The following is a 16,772-nucleotide window of genomic DNA, read 5'->3' as shown; positions in this document are numbered from 1 at the left end:
GAATGATTTACTCAATGGGAGAGCATCAATGTTAGGCAGAGGGAGAAAATAAGTCTATTTTTGGAGTCACCAATCAACTTTCCTCACCATGGTTACCGGCTGTGTTTCATAACTTTCCAGAATCACAGATGATTCAAAATGACCTTGGTAATAATTTAGACCAAACCTCATATTTTATACATGGGGAAACTAAAGCTTTGAGAGGTGGGAAACATTGTCTGACACAACAGCCTTCTAATGACACATCACGACAGAACCCAAGTCCCCTCCCCTCCTACGGAAAAATCATTACCTCAGAAAAAAGGTACCCTGAATTTCTCTCTGGGTTTTATTCATTTGTCAACTGTATGAAGTTGTTTTGGCAGTTAAAATCTCCGTATGTTTCTACATGATTGGGAAAAACCTTTTGAAAACTCCATTTTGATACTGCTCACTTCAATACAACTTGAAGATAGAGATGTGTTCAATCCTGGCTCATACGTTTCTTAGGTTTTAACCTGTGTCCTACCAGACGAAGAGGCCCGCCTGAAGGAGAACAGATAAACCATGGGCACTATTCAGTCCCCCACGAAGTTTGTTATCCCAGACGTTTAATAGTCATATTCTTTGATCTCTCTAACTTTCTTCCACTTTCATGTAGATATATATGTATGTGCATATACACACATACACATACATGTGTATATTTGGAAAGATCTAACTTGGATATTTGGTAGGGGTAAATCAGACTAAAAAATAAAGCCCTAAAAATTTTCACGCCATATATTACTAAGTTGAATTCACTTTTAAAATGACCCTTACTCAGTAAGAACAGATTCTCAACACTTCACAGAGAAATCCTGTATTGATTCATCCAGCATTTATTATACTAGTAAGTGCGTACTCCATGCCAGGGACTGTGTTATGAACTGGGGTACCAAAAGATCGCACCCCTGCCCTTGCTGAATTCACAGTCTAGCAGGGATGGCAATGAATGGACACTTGTCACAGCAATGGTAAGTGCAATCACAGTGGCTGGTTAATGGAACAATGGGGATGGAATGGAGGGGGATGACCAAATTCCACGGAGGTGGCAAAAGACCATTTGGAAAGAGAAGAAAATTATCAACAGGGCTTCTTAAGGGAAGAGAAGGATTTTTCCAGGCAAAGAAGATAAGGGATGCATTTTAGATGGAGGACCCAGCAGGTACAAAAGCAGAGACAAATGTGGAATGGCTTAGTCAGGCAGCTGACAGAATGCCGGCTCCACCTCCTCCACACCTGTATCCCTGAAGCCAATGCCAGGTGGTCTCCCTTTATACCCAACACCTATCTCAGGGGACCTTCACTGCCACCAGGCAATCGTACTTCATGTCCTTGTGCTACTTACCCTCCCACTCACCTAAGCCACTCTTTCATACCCTTATCTTTCTACAAAGCCTCCAGCATTTCCTCCCCAGTCCTCAGCCAAGAAGTGAATAAACTGCTACGTAGGGAAGTGACAGGTGGCAGAGTGGAGAAAAGGTAGGGCCAGGTCAGAAGGCTCTAGCTGATACCCTGGAGATTTGAACTTTATCCTCAGGCGCAGAGGACCATGGAGACCAGAGAGGACTCTGGCGGAAGGACTGTAAAGGGCAAGGCTGGAGGGAGGGAGGTCCATTGAGGAAATTAACGTGAATGAGAATTAACTCAAGTCAGTGGCCAGGAGGGAGACAAGATAATTCTAAGAAAATAAAATCAAAGGCCTATTTTATCATTGAATGGTGAGGAGACAGAGGAGAGGATTCCAATTTCTTAGCAGCATAATTATATTTAATTTTAATCTGCTAGTTTGAAAGTTTACTGCCTCCAAGAAATTGTAATTAACAATTTTTAATATACATAAAATTGTATTATCTGATTCTAGGAACATCTTTGTAATAATAACAAAACAAGTAACCTTCGAACTGAGCTAAGCCCTATGATTTTTGAGAAAATCGAATCATCAATCTGTCATTAGCATTGGAAGCCCCTGAGAATAAACAGCCCCTTCGTCAAGAGGATTACATTATATATATATGTATATATATATGCATATATATATATATATACACATACACACACACATGCATACATACCCACATGTGTATATTATGTGTGGGCCCCACCCTAGATCAATTAAGTCAGAAACACTAGGGATGGTTCTCAATAACATATTACTGATAGTTCTTGCTAAAGAGCAACCAGGGTTGAGAACTATTAGCTAGACCCTTCCTTCCCTAAGTGTGATCTGTGGAACAGCAGCATCTCGTGGGAATTCAGAGAAATGCAGAATCTCAGGCCCCACCAAGATGAATGAATTGGAATCTGCCATGTAATGCCATCCCTAGTGATGTATGTGCACGTTCAAGTGTGAGAAGCACTGGCCTGGAAGAGTCAGCCAAGTGGGCAAGCTCTAAATAAGACTTATTGATGAGATGAATCAATCCCTCACCTTAAAGATCTCAGATTGGCCCAGCTGTATACATGTATTAGGTGTAAAGCAATTCCTCAGGAACTGTCAGGACAGCTCCCTACATACTGGACAGAAGGCTAGAGGCCAGTGCTATCGCAGTCTGGCGTGATATGTAACTGTCACAAGGAGATCAAAGATATACCCCATTCATGAGAACGGAAGAGTCTAAGGAGGCAGGAAATGGGCCCAGGGAAAAATACAAAAGAAACTTGAAGTATCCCTGTAATTATTGATGTTTTTAAAAATCTGAAGTTAGATTTTAAAAACAACAACAACAACAGTTCTTCTCTGAGGTCTTAAATATTTCTCTCATCCACACAACAACCATTTTTTCTTTTACGTGTACAAAATCTCTAGTCAAAGGCCAATATAACAAGATGTCTAACCTTGGTAAATACGTAATTCCAATATTCTTTCTTGCTAATCAATTTGGCTAAGAATTGCTTCACAGAAAATGCGGCAACTATGAAAACTGCTCGTGATTCCAGGTCCAAAACCGAAATGCTGTTATTGGCGTACATCTGGTAGATCACAGCTAGGAGCACCAGGGCCAAAACCAGAGGTGAAAGATCTTGAGGGCAATCTGAGGGTGCAGCTGATTTAGTCCCAGGAGGCAACACTGAAGACAAAGACACAGCATAATGTTATTAAATTCAAATTTACTTGAACTTGAGCTTTAAAATTGCTCCATCGGAAATTCAAGATAAGGTCATCAATTAAAGTAGTTTCTGAAAAATAGAAGGAAACAAATATTGGCTCTCGGCACAGCCATTCTCATTAGTCATGGTCACCCCAATGACCTCTCCCTTTCTCTCCTCCTACTCTTCTGACCCCAAAGAGACCATATTAGTTCAGAATTGAGAGACAGAGAAGATAGGACTTGAAGCAGAAGCATGAGAGAGGCGAGGAAGAACACAAGAAACATTTAAGAAACAAAGGTGTTTAAACCACTGGGCTAGTAGCTAGCCCTACCTATACATCAGAAGCAGCTGGGGTTCTTTTAAAAATTACTGATTCCTTGGGGTCTAATGAAAACCAAGTTAAGTCAGAATCTTGGGATGGAGGAAATCATCTGAATTTTTAAAAAGCATATATTAAAAGTTAAAAATGTTGTTTCGAAGTTAGAATCCTTCCTCACAACTGTGATTCCAGCCCTCACTCTGTCTCAGAATCATTTGAGGGCTGGAATCACAGTTCTGAGGAAGGATCCTCACTTTTTAAAGCTCTGGACCCATTCAAAATCATTCCCTAATCCAGCTGTTTCCAACCTTTCGGACCTCATGAATCACCAGCTGGCGGCCACTGCTCCCAAGGTTTCCTTTTGGACCTCACAGACCACCAGGGGTCCACGGACCACAGGTTAGCGACCACTGCCCTAATCCACTTTTTAGCACTGCATCACTTTTTTTTTCATCTCATTCATTTTATTTTTATCAACATGACCCATGCAAATTATGTAAAAACTCAAACAGTACTACCAGTACTACTACTGCTGTGTTAAAATGAAAACACAGCAGTAACCCACATCACCTCTCCACTCACCTCCAAACCCACTTCCCAAAGGCAACCTACTTTAAAAACATTTAGCTATCTCATTTGATATTTAATTATATATTCCTAAATAATACATTACTGATAGTTCTTGATTTATTACCTTTCAACTTTAATTTTGTAACTCATAGAACTGCTGATGCCCTGTTATGTACCAGCTTACTCTCTTTCAGTCGCCGCACATAGTTATATCAGCATTGTTTCCCAGCCTCTCTTGCAGTCAAGGTTGATATTCAGTCTGTATGTTCCAGTGCTGTTGTACTAATTGTTATTAAGATACTTCCACACTGGCTGGTAAATGGCTGCTCTCAAACCCTCCAGGGGCCCTTTTCTGCCCCTATTTGCCATAATCTGGCAAACAAAGGGCTAACGTTTGATACAGCAAGGAGCTTCCAGAGCACTTTTTTTATTTCTTAAAATTAATTAATTTAATTAATTTTTATTTTTCAATTACAATTTGCACTCAATATTATTCTGTATTCATTTCAGATGTACAGCAAAGTAGTTAGAAAGTCATGTACTTTACAGAGTGGTCTCCCGATGCTTCAAGGACCCACCTGGCCCCCTATTATTAACTACTAGAGGCCCGGTGCACAAAATTCGTGCACTCAGTGTGTGTGTGTGGGGGAGCAGTTCCCTCAGCCTAGCCTGTGCCCTCTCACAATCCGGGACTGCTGGCTCCTAACTGTTCACCTGCCTGCCTGCCTGATCACCCCTAACTGCTCGCCTGCCTGTCTGATCACCCCTAACCACTCTGCCTGCCTGCCTGCCTGGTCCCCCCTAACTGCTCACCTGCCTGCCTGCCTGATCCCCCCTAACCACCTCTGCCTCAGCCCCCACCACCGAAGCTTTGTCCAGAAGCACGTCTGGAGTGACATCCGGAAGGTTGTTTGGCTGCCCAGTATAATTAGCATATTACACTTTTATTATTATAGATTCCTTGTGCTGTAATCTACATCTCTGTGACTGTTCTGTAACTACCAATCTATACTACTTAATCCCTGTACCTTTTTCACCCAGCCCACCCACTGTCTGTCTTCTGTATCTATGAGTCAGTTTCTGTTTGCTTGTTTATGTTGTTCTTTAGATTCCACATATAAGTGAAATCTTATGGTATTTGCCTTTCTCTGACTTCTTTTACTCAGCATAATACCCTTTAGGCCCATCAATGCTGTCACAAAAGATTTCCTTCTTTTTTTATGGCTGAGTAGTATTCCATTGTGCATATGTACCCGAACACTCCTGCTCTATAGCAAATCTGTGTTAGGACTGGTCAGTGTCTGGGCTACCATTTGTTGAACATTTTGAATATTGTCCCTAAGTGTGGCCTTGTGATTACATTTTTGCCACTGGAATATGAGGGAAAGTGATGCGTACCACTTACAGGCATGGGCCTTAAACCTTTGCCCCTCATTGTTCTATCCTCATCTTATGAGCTGGAACATAGATATGCTACCACCAGGTTTTAACTAAGCAGATCAGGACAGTGTCTCAGAGGCTGGCAGAGCAGCAAGATGGAAGGAATCTGGGTTCCGTGGAGTCTCTATTATAGCAGCTTAGTCCTTTATGATAGTACAGTAGTGATGTACACTATGATCTATGTACATATTATCTGTAAATCCAACCTCATTCTATGTGTCTTTTCTTGTGCTATTATTTTTCTAGAGTTTATAATCATCCTTTTTTAATTTGCTAGGTTTTCTGGATCAGTAAATTCATCCCAAATGCTCCACAGGAACTGGAAAGCCCCTCTGAAGAATATTTTGCACTTGGCCAAAGGGATCAGATTGTCTATCAGTTTTGTAGTTGTTTACATCTGGAAACTACTGGCGGATCTTCCCCTATTCTGATCTGGACTGGCTTCTCTCTAGGGCTGCTGTGCTACCATCACCTTGAAATTTCTCTTTGCTGTTTTCCTAAAATTTTCTTATGCTTTTTTCCTATGTTTGACTCCCTGTTTCCAGAATCCCATTTATTATTCTTTCTTGGTTTATGCCCACATTTTGGTAAAATATACCATCTGGTGGTTTCCTGTAAAATGATGCAGAAAGATAAATTTTGAGACCTTTCATGCCCTCAAACTGTCTTTTTTCTATCTTCCAATTGATAATTTGTGTAAAATTCTAGATTGCAAATAATTTCCCTTGGGATTCTGAAGGAATTATTCCATTGTCCTCAGGTTCCAGTGTTAAGAAATCTGGTACCGTTTCAATTTCCAATCTTTTCGCATGTGATCTGGAGTTTCCAGCTTCCCCCGACCCCTGACCAGATTTAGGATATTTCCATTTATCTTATACTAGTGTTCCCGTTGCAGGAAAAATCCTGCAATAGGGTTTCCTGCTGCACTCTACCCCGCCCCGCCTCCGCTCCTCCCTTGTCCCCCGGCCCGCCTTCTCCGCCAGCCCACCCCGCTCTCCTTCCTTCTCCCCCGGCCCAGCCTCCGCTCCTCCCTTCAGCATCTCTTGGCTTCTTTCTATGCTGTCTTGATATGCAAATTAGCCTCCATCTTTGTTGGGGTAATTTGCATACTCGTCCTGATTGGTTGGTGGGCGTGGTTTGGTTGGTGGGTGTGGCTTGGGCGTAGCAAAGGTGCGGTCAATTTGCATATTTGTCTATTATAAGGTATGATCTTGAAATTTTACAATGGTATGTCTTACACATTGGTGGTATGGATCTTTTTTCATTCTCCTGGCTATTTTGTGAATCCTTTTAACCTACAAATGTATGTCCTCCAGTTGTAGGAAAATTCTTGCATTACTTCTTTGGTAATTTCATCTACTTTTCCCTGTAGTTTCTTTCAGGAAGTCTTATTAGTATGACATCTCCTTGCTAAATTGATCATCTAATTCTATTGTTTTCTCACCTCTTTCCTTTTGCTTTTATTTCTACTTTATTTTCTGGTCCTTCCAATGAGTTTTTTTGTCATGTTACTTTTAATTTCCCAGATTGTTATTCTACTATTACTTTTTTACAGCCCTGTCTAATTGCATTAATTACATGTAGGTTAGTTTTGATTTTCATTTTTATTCTTCTCCTTGCAGTCTATTTCCTCCAGGAATTTTTTTTCTCATTGTTCTGGTTTCTGTCTTTTAAAAAAATGGAATGCTTCCTTTAAATGTCTCATACTCCATACTCATTGGCTATCTATTTGTATTTAAGGGTAAGACACTAAAAAGCTCTTTGCGAGTTCCATGTTCATGGAATAGAGCAGGGGTCCTCAAACTTTTTAAACAGGGGGCCAGTTCACTGTCCCTCAGACTGTTGGAGGGCCGGACTATAGTTTAAAAAAAACTATGAACAAATTCCTATGCACACTGCACATATCTTATTTTGAAGTAAAAAACAAAACAAAATGGCAAAAACACCTGCATGTGGCCCGCAGGCCGTAGTTTGAGGATGCCTGGAATAGAGTGAGAATGGGCAGTGAGTCAGTTTTGTTATTGTGGGACCTCAGATGTCAGAATCTATAGGATTTTTCTCTAGGGGGGCTTCATTTTATCCAGAGAGGGATCCTTTAATATCCTGCCTGGGTAGGTAATTACTTAGCTATCCTAAGATCTGGATAGGTGAAAAGAACATAGGGTCTCACTGTTTGGTATACATGTAAGTTCATTAAGTTCCTGTTTTCAGTTGAGCATTTCACCATTCCTCTCTTTTTTGCCTGGTATCCCTAAATCTGGGATACCGTTCATTTACCTCAATTTCTCCAGAGAAAAAATGCCCCGTCTCTGGCAAGGACTTCACCTTGCTGCATGCGATGGGGAAAGTTAACTGAGGGTGCGGTTCCATTTACAGACTTTCAATCAATTCCTTATTGTCAGCCTTGTGCCCCACTTCAAAGCCTCTAATTCTAGAGCCTTTCTGAGACGGGGGGGGGGGGGGGGGGGGGGAATGAACTGGCTGTTCCTTCCCAGTGTCTACTCCCAATCTCCTTCTTCAAGGGCACTTCAGTATCAACTTTCTTTACTACACTAAGTCAGTTGCCCCAGGTCTCTTTGCTTTTCATCCTCCAAAAATTAGTTGGCATCTCCCATCTGCTGTTGCCTCTTCTCAGGTTCACCATTTCTATAGTGGTGTTTCGGGACGGACTGACAGTAAACACATGTTCGGTCCACCAAATTCTAAACTAAAGTCCCTATAACTTAAGTCTTACAACCATAGAAACTGCCCCAAAAGATAAGCCTTTGCCAATTTTTTAAACACTCATAATTTTTCTGTTTTCACAGACACACCAGATTAGCTAAGATAACTTTTCCAATTATTTCAATGTTTATCATTTTCTTTTTTAATATAAAACATGTATCAGGAAAACCTTTTTCTGGGTGCCCCAAAAGACTTCTGATTTACTAACCCTTTTAGTTTTAAAAGATGGTAGAATTTAGAACATTAGATTACAATTAAACCAAGAAAATACGGATTTTCATGCAATAAAGCTGCTTCCTTTGACTCCTTTCTTGCCACTTCATATCTCGTCGGTGGTGGCCTGAGCTGAAAGGTATTTGCCTGGATAGTGATCAAGTGCTTTCCAGGAAGATGTCTGACTCCTGCACCAAGTCATCATCAATATTGGAGTCTTAGCTGTTTTGCTTCCAAAGATAGGCAAAGGAGAGATGATCAGAACATTTAAAAAAAATAATTAAGCACGAGGCCTTTTCTCATATCCAAAGGATCACAACTTTCCCCCTCCCAACCAGAGGATACAAAAGTGAAGACTCTTAGCCTGAAGATTTTGATCTTGAAGGCTGAAAAATCCAGGACTTGTCCTAAACACCAAATTCATAGTTATAAAAACAAGAAATAACTACAGAGTAAAAGTAAGAAAAAAAACGATTATTATACCGTTGATGTAATTCCACCCAAAAGCACATATTTTGGACCTGTCAATACTTATTTTGGCCTCCGGCTACTACTCATGACCTCCCTGAGAAGAAAACCACGTATCTAACAAAGAAAAGCGATTCCTAAGGGGAGGGGGAGATTAAAATGTTCTATTTCTTAAGCTGGGTGGGTAGTTACATGGATGTTCACTTTTTAATAATTCGCTGAACTGTACATTTACATTTTAGAAGTTATATATTTGTCACATTTTACAATAAAACGACTTAAAATATTTTTAAAATATATTTTTATTGATTTCAGAAAGGAAGGGAGAGGGAGAGAGAGATCAATGATGATCGGCCTCTTGCATGCCCCACATTGGGGATTAAGCCCACAACCTGGGCATGTGGCCTGATTGGGAATCGAACCATGACCTCCTGGTTCATAGGTTGACGCTCAACCACTGTGCCATACTGGCCAGGCAATAAAAAGACTTTGAGCAGTTAACAGAAATAAATGAAAAGGCAGAAATTTCATTTGTGGTGAAAGCACAGGGCTTTCATCTCACTTGGCCATAATTATTAGACACACTGACAGTGATAAAAGGAGAAAAGTCATTCTGATTTACCCTTCAATGCCTAAACAAGAGTCCCACCAAACTTCAATAGTCATCTCAGTTGTTTTATTTGAAACACATTAATTAAAAGAGTTCTTAAACTCCATAGTTTACCTTGAATCCCTTAAGGTAATATGGATAACTTTGCATAAGACTGTTTATTTGCAAAGAGCTTTCACGACGAATCCCTGGAAAATAGAACAGGTATTATTTTCTCCCATGCTGCAGATGAGGAAACTAAGGCACTGAATAGTTATTAGCAAGGTCACTAATAGTGACAGAATCAGGACTGAATCCAGGTGTCCCATGTCCAATACGGGTTCCTTAAATATTTTATGAGAAAGAACTTTCAAGTTCTGAATCCAACAACACAATATCAAAGCTGGTGGTTTCTATGACATCTGTGGGTCTCCTGGCATTCTCTGGAGGGAAGGGAAGATTCACTGGGTATGGCTATGAAATCTGAGTCATTAACTAACCATTCTGAGTCATTACACTCATTTCTAGTTAAAATAAAAATTCACCTGCTGTTTCAGAAGTTTAACTCAAATGCAAACAGGAAGCTTAGGAGTGGTCACTAACTTTATGTTTAAGGGGAACGAATGCCTCTTTCCCTTCTCACAGTTTCCAAAGGAGGCGCATTCCTGATGCACGTCTGTCTGCTTGCCCTGCACCATCTCCTTCCCCATGAGGTGGAGCCGTTTATTTGGTTGGTGTGTGGCAGCCACGGCTCTGTTTCTCAGTTCTTTAATGGATGGAGTTTTTCTATCAAATATACTAGCCATGAGAGATTTGGCCTCAATCTTTCTCTGTACCTGGACAGTGAAAGGCAGAAACCTGGGTATTTCTGCTCTGCAGACTCAAACTTTCCATCAAATAGAACTGAAGTCTAGACTAGGCTGTAGATGGCGCATGAGACTCTTTTGGGCTTCACACCAAGCTATGCTTTCTGATCCAACCTTCATCAATAATGAAGTTAACATTTTGGCTATTGGCCAAATTCTTATCTGTTCCTTGATTGGTGAGGAAGAACTGGTGCTTTTCATGAGTCCTCCTCAAAAAATGCCATCACCTGCCTTCGGTTGGAAGTCTGAACACGTGGACTGGATTCCTCAGCTCTCCTCGGCGGAGTTCTAGGCCCACAAACAATGGTGTGGGCAAGCTGCATGGTGAGGAAGCTTTCTAAGATTCTGTGCAGTGGGTACCTTATTCCTATAGAGGAATACTAAACTGAGGGTCAGATTCTTCCCAGAAACAGCTCTGCCACACTTCTGTGACCTGGGTAAGTTGCAATCTTTCCAGAAAGTCTTTTAAAAGACGTTAGCTTCCTCATTCTTTTAAATGAAGGAATAACTTCCCTATCTTTACGGTACTTTCCACTCCATGGTCTAAAAGCTCAGAAAGGCTTTAATAATAAATGTATTCCAGCATGTTTAAAAGACACTAACATTGTTATATAATCATTTTAACACCTTGGCTCAATTTTAACACCTGAGCATCAATGACCTTCTACCTCATGCCTTTGTCACTTCACCATCCTCAAATTCAGCCACACTTAGAATTGACATAATTGCTCATAACTGATCCCTCCATGAGGATAAGATACTCTGAAAGTTCCTCAAACCCTTTGTCACTAGCCTCAGAATCATCCCTCCACACTCCCATTTCTCTTTTCCTTGTTCTCGCTAAACCAGCCATTCACTACACTTCCCGCCATCTCCATCCAAAGTTACTGTTTCATTCTTTGACTTCTCCCTCATCCAATTTGCCAACAAGCCCTCTCGCATTTACTTGTACAATGTCACACCCAACCCACCTGCCCCCCACCCTAATTTAGATTCTCACTGCTTTTCTTCTGGAGACGATTTTATTTTATTTTATTTTTTTTTACATTTAAAATTATGGGAGAAGCCAGGGAAAGCTTAACTGTAGTAGCCAAGTTCCACTGAGTCTCTGTTCCCATCTGCTTTTTTTTTTTTTTTTTTTTTAATTTCTTTATTGATTAAGGTGTCACATATTTGTCCTCATACCCCCATTGGAGACGATTTTAATAGCTTCCTAACTGGGACTACTCATTGCTCCTCCAATGCAGATTAATCTTCTCCAAGCACAGCTTTACTTACTAGTACATCATTCCCTCCACTTCAAATACCTTTGATGGTTAGCTACTGCCTACTGAACAGGCTCCTTAGCCCAGCATTCAAGGTGTTCACAATACGATCCTAACCTTGCCATGCAGCCTTCTGTCCCACTATCCTGACCCCAGCTTTTTGTCCCTCCATTTCTGGATATCCTTCAAGTCTTAATACAGGCTGATCCTTACATCACTGCCAGTTGAAGTCCTACCAATTCTTTACGGCTTTGCTCAAGATTCCTTAATTAAGTCTTCTCCAATTTTTCCTTCTCTGAAATCACAAAGCATTTTTGCTATGCCTCTCTACCAGTTCTTCCACGTAATTCATTCGGCTTTTGGTTTCCTTTCTTATGCTCCCTACAAGCTTCTCACAGAAAGGTTGTCCATGACTTATTAATCTGTACACTCCGTATACTGCCTTGTATATAAGCTGAGAGGTTGAAATACTAAGTTAACTTTGTATCCATTTTATAGCACATAAAATAATGAAAATGTACTTAATATCACCAAAACTAATTATGCTAAATTCTTAGGAATGCCTAGAAACTATTTTTGTAGTTACTCTTGTTAGATCAATATAAATCATTTTATTTAAACTAAAATTACAGGAAAGTTGTGCATTCTTATTGGTTTAACTATAGAGATGGACAAAATCTTAGAGATCATTTTATTCCCACACCCTCATCTCAACCACCAATTCTCTAGGTAAGAAAACTGAAGCTTTGAGAGTTTTGCTATTCCCATGATCACATAAGTCAGAAATCATAATGATAGCTATCACCATTCATTAAGGGCCCAGTGTACACCAGGCACTTTACCTATGTTATCCCACTCTTACAACAATCCTTCAGGGTAAGTGGTATTACATCCATCCTCCTTATAGATGAGAGAATGCTCAGAAAAGTTAGGTAACTTGCTACAGAGAGCCAGCCCTGTCTGTTAGGGCCAGAGCCGAGCTTCAGGCCCAATTCTATCTGGCTACAAAGTTTAGGCTTTTCTAATTAAACACTGTGGCAGGTGTCTTTCCTACTGTTTCTCCACCAGTGAGTAATTATGCTAAGCAAGCACGCACGCACACTTGTAAGTCGTAAGCCATTTTATTTGAAATCCTGGAGGCACGAAAACTCAATAGTAGCTTCATGGCTATCAAAGCTCTAAGGTTAATTACCGCCAACATTGTGCCTCTGTCAGAAAACCTCTTCGATTTGGAAAAGATACATGTTTTCAATGCTTAAGTATACTTTCCATTTTAAACACTCTGTTTGTCCTACCACATTCAGCAAGTATTCGTTGAGCCCCTAGATGGCCAAGACACATGGGAGGGAACAAAACTGAGTAAGATATAGTCTTACTCTCTGCGAGTTCATAAGCAAGAGGCAATCAGTCAACGAAAGGCAGGAATCACTCCTCCCCCACCTAGGGGAGCTCTGGCTAGTTCAGGGACAATCCTTGGGTCTCCTCTCCACGCTGCACCTTGGGCAAGTCATCTCGCGGCGTCTTCATTTCCTCAGAAAGCAACGGGTAAAAAGCAATGACTTGTGCCAAGCAATTTCAAGGTCCTTTTTGGCTTTACATTTCTACGATCTCTGAGCTCACGCTTGAGATTATGCTTCTGTAGGTGACCACGGCCACTGTGAAGGGAAGGGAAGTGCTGGATGCCCAGCCTTCTTTAGAAGTGACTTTGGAAGTGCCGGGCTCTAAAAATACCACCACAAGATTAAGGCAGACTAATATGCTTCCCAAGTTTAGTATGTATCACAAAACCAAGTTTACCCTCTAAGGAAGTAGAGTAGTAAGCACTACATTCAAATCATTCTCCCATTATATCGTTGGCTTAGTATTATAGCTTTAATTCTCTACAACCCCCGTAAGATGCTTAAAATATTAATTTTAACTAACTTCTATCTAGCCTTCTGTGGAGTTAAGTTAGCGACATTAACAACAGAGTTAAGCGCTCCGCAGAGATGTAAATCCTGTACTCATTTAGTTAAATTAATACTTCGTAAGTTCTGTCTGCTATGGACCTTCCCAAGTGGCAGCTAAATGTGGGGTCGGTGCACAAGCAGTGGGAAGAGGAGACTGTGGAAATACCACTATTTTAAATACTAGCGGAAACATACACTACTGTGGGAACTCGACTTTGCAGATTTCATTTCAATATCCTCGCTTTTTTTTCAACTAGCACATATAATATTTTTAATCGTCATCACTGACTTATACAGTAACACACTTTCTCTTTGACAAGGCTCCCCATGCCTTCTCTTTCTTCAGACTCAGCATCTTAGGAGGTATGTGCAAACCCATCCTGTGCGGTAAGTTAACACAGCACAAAGGAGGAGATCAACCAACCAAAAAACTTAGATGAGAAAAAAAATTAGAACGGTACCCTCTTAGTGCCTGACCCAGAAAGGCTCTGAATTTCAACTGTCAAGGATATTCCTACCAAGAAATCAGGAAAAAAAGAATGTATGTCTTCACTAGTCAATAAATACTAAGTGCTTAATATGTGCCAGGCACAGTTCTCGGTGGTAGTTACCGCAGTGAACAGAACAGGCAAAGAGATTCCTGCCAGAGTGGAGCTCCCGTTCCAATGCAAAGAAATGGGATTTAAAGAACAGCACTAAATAAAATCGTTCCATATAGCGATGGAATACTATGAAGAAAAGGAAGTAGAACTAGGAGGTGGTTCTTAGAGCGAGGGATATAAAACTACTTAAGGTGACCAAGAGGGCCTTGCTGAGTAAAGTCCTAAGTGATGCGAAATTTTTATTCTTAATCCCACAGGGAGGTCACAATGATCAAGTTTCATATTAATGGCAAAATATTAGGATTTGGCTATTACCGCCCCCCCCCCCCCCCCCCCAAAAAAGAGCCCACAAACAAACTCCCACCTAAACCTTTAAGTAGGACTTCTCTACTTAGGAGCCACTTCTTTTTCTCTTAAGAGCCACTAACTTTTAAAGTTGCTAATTATTTTAGAAGGACTTAAGTAGAGGCAATTACTAGAAGGATTCTCTCAGAGCCCAATACCTCATTTGACGCCATCCAAATACTGAATGAGACAGGTCCCAGCCCTGCAGCGAATCAGCGCTCCTCCACCGGCTCCTTAATTCAGCCAGGTGGAGTCTTGTAACCCTTCCAAGAACGTGGCACAAGCCTTGGGAAATCTGGGCAACTTGGCACCCCCAAAGTTTTCCCCAAATTGTGAAAGGGGATTAAAAAAAAAAAAATGAACCGCCCCGGGTTTGCAGGAACTCTTCCCCGCCCCTCCAGGCGTCGTCGCTGCAGGAGGGCCGCTGTCCGCGGGTCAGAGGCACGCGGCGGGGACGCGCGCCCGAACCTTCCCCGCATGAATCATCGGTGCCGGGTCCGCGGGGCGATGATTCATTCACCGCCCCGGCGCCCGCGGCCACCCGCTCCCGGCGCACTCGGGCGTCCGCACACGCAGCTCCCTTCCTGTTCAATGAACGTTTCCCAAAGTACAAACGCCTGGAAGCCGGCGACGTGCAGACCCAGGCCGGGCGGCCGAGAGGAGAGGCACCTTTCGGCCGCTGCCCGAGTTCCCGGGCCCGGGAGGAGGGCGGCGGGCAGGTCCTTGCGCCCCTGCGGGCCCCACCTCCCGCGCGCGCGGGCAGCGCCGCAGGGGGCGCGGAGGGCGCACAGGTGGGTCCCCGCCCGCCGTCTGCCGCCCCTCCCGCCACGCGCGGCAGGCCGACGCGCCTCGCCGACGCGCCTCCCGCTCGCCCCTCTCCTCTCCGTGACATCTTATGTAATAACTCGAGCGGATCCACACGCCAGCAACGCGCGCTGCCGGGCCCGTCCCCCGGGCGGGCCCCCCCCCCCCCACCAGCCCACAGGCCCCCCGCACGAAGCGCCCGGGAGCGCGGCTTCCCGGCGGGGGAAGGGCCGGAGCGGCAAACCCGGCTGGTCCCTTCCTCGGAGAAGGCGCTGCTGTGGCCGGTCCCCGTCAGGAAGCCGCGAGCGTCACCAACTGCGTCAGCTTCTTCAAACACATTTCATGGTCTCCTTCCAGCCCGGGAGCCGGCTGCTCCGGTGGCGGGGCCGCGGCCGGGGGGAAGCCCTCCCGAGAGGAGAAAGTTCCTCGGGGCCCTCCCTCCGCCCGCCCCGCGCCCGGCCCCGCCGCGCCCCCCGCCCCGCCGCGCCGCCCGCCCGCCCGCACCGATGTCAGGTTGGGCAACTTGTGACCCCCCGGGAGCCGGGCCGCCTCCTCCCGCCCGCCGGGCTCGCCGGGAGCCGGGGCCTCCCCCGACCCAGCGGAAAACAGCGACGTCAGAAACTTCCCCGGGCCGCGCCGGGCAGAAGAGGCGCCGGGTCCCCGCGCATCGCCCTTACCTTGCTCTCCAGAGGCCACGATCCGGGCGGGCGGGCGGCGCGGGGCGCGTGGTGCGTGAGCGAGCGCGCGCGTGGGGCGGTAGGTGAGGGAGCCCGCGCCGGCGGGGGCGGGGCGGGGCGGCGGGGGTGCGAGCCGCGCGGGGCGGGGGCTGGGCCGGGCCGGCCCGGCGGGCGGGCGGGCGGGCGCGAGGAGCGGAGCGGGCGGCGGGTGCAGGGCGAGCGCGGAGGGGGCGGAGGAGTTGCCGCGGGTTTGTTTACGCATTGCTGCCCGGCTCGGGGCACAGCCCGCACAACCTGATTGGACACAAACTGGGGCACAGCCTCTGGCGGCCGGCCGCCCGGCCTCCTCGAGCAGCCGCCGCGCGGCTCCCGGAGCGCCCTGCTGGGCTCGGGCCCCCGGCGGCGCCCGGGCCTGGAGGGGACGAACCTCGGCGGCCGCGGAGCCACACGTTTGCCCTGAGCTGGCAGTTGCCCACCTGTAGTGGCCGATTGGCAGGGAGAAATTAGAAACTTCTGACGCTGGAGACTTCGCATCCTCTACCCGTAGAAGGGGCACTCCTCCCCCCCCCCCCCCCCCCCACAGACGAGGAAGCGTGCCCTTGAATGGATGGAAAGGCAGCTCAAATGTTGATATGCCCCTTGGACGATGGTCACGCCGAGCCTTCCTGTATAAGCCATCCCAGGGGATGCAGTTCCTTCCCCCGTCTCCAGCTTCTCTGCTTGTAATCCGCCCCCCCCCCCCCGCCTCCCTGCGCAGCATTCAAAGTTGCCACCCCCAGAAGTGACCTTGCCTCATGGTGCTCAAGACCCTCCTACGACTCCCCATG

At 44.7% G+C, this 16,772-nt stretch overlaps 1 protein-coding gene across 1 annotated transcript in view; it reads right to left on the bottom strand.

Moving 5' to 3' along the window:
* PCGF5 (polycomb group ring finger 5) overlaps positions 1 to 15,982 on the bottom strand; it is a 110,666-nt gene extending 94,684 nt beyond the window's left edge. Inside the window, exon 1 of the mRNA XM_054728958.1 lies at positions 15,946 to 15,982. The gene's annotated coding sequence lies outside the window, so the exon portion shown is untranslated. The remainder of the gene's footprint in view (positions 1 to 15,945) is intronic.
* Between the last annotated feature and the right edge of the window lie 790 nt (positions 15,983 to 16,772).

The sequence above is a fragment of the Eptesicus fuscus genome, chromosome 17 (assembly GCF_027574615.1).
Source record: "Eptesicus fuscus isolate TK198812 chromosome 17, DD_ASM_mEF_20220401, whole genome shotgun sequence".
NCBI lineage: Eukaryota > Metazoa > Chordata > Mammalia > Chiroptera > Vespertilionidae > Eptesicus > Eptesicus fuscus.
The sequence above is the reverse complement of the archived record's forward strand: the minus strand, read 5'-3'. Positions and strand labels throughout refer to the sequence as shown.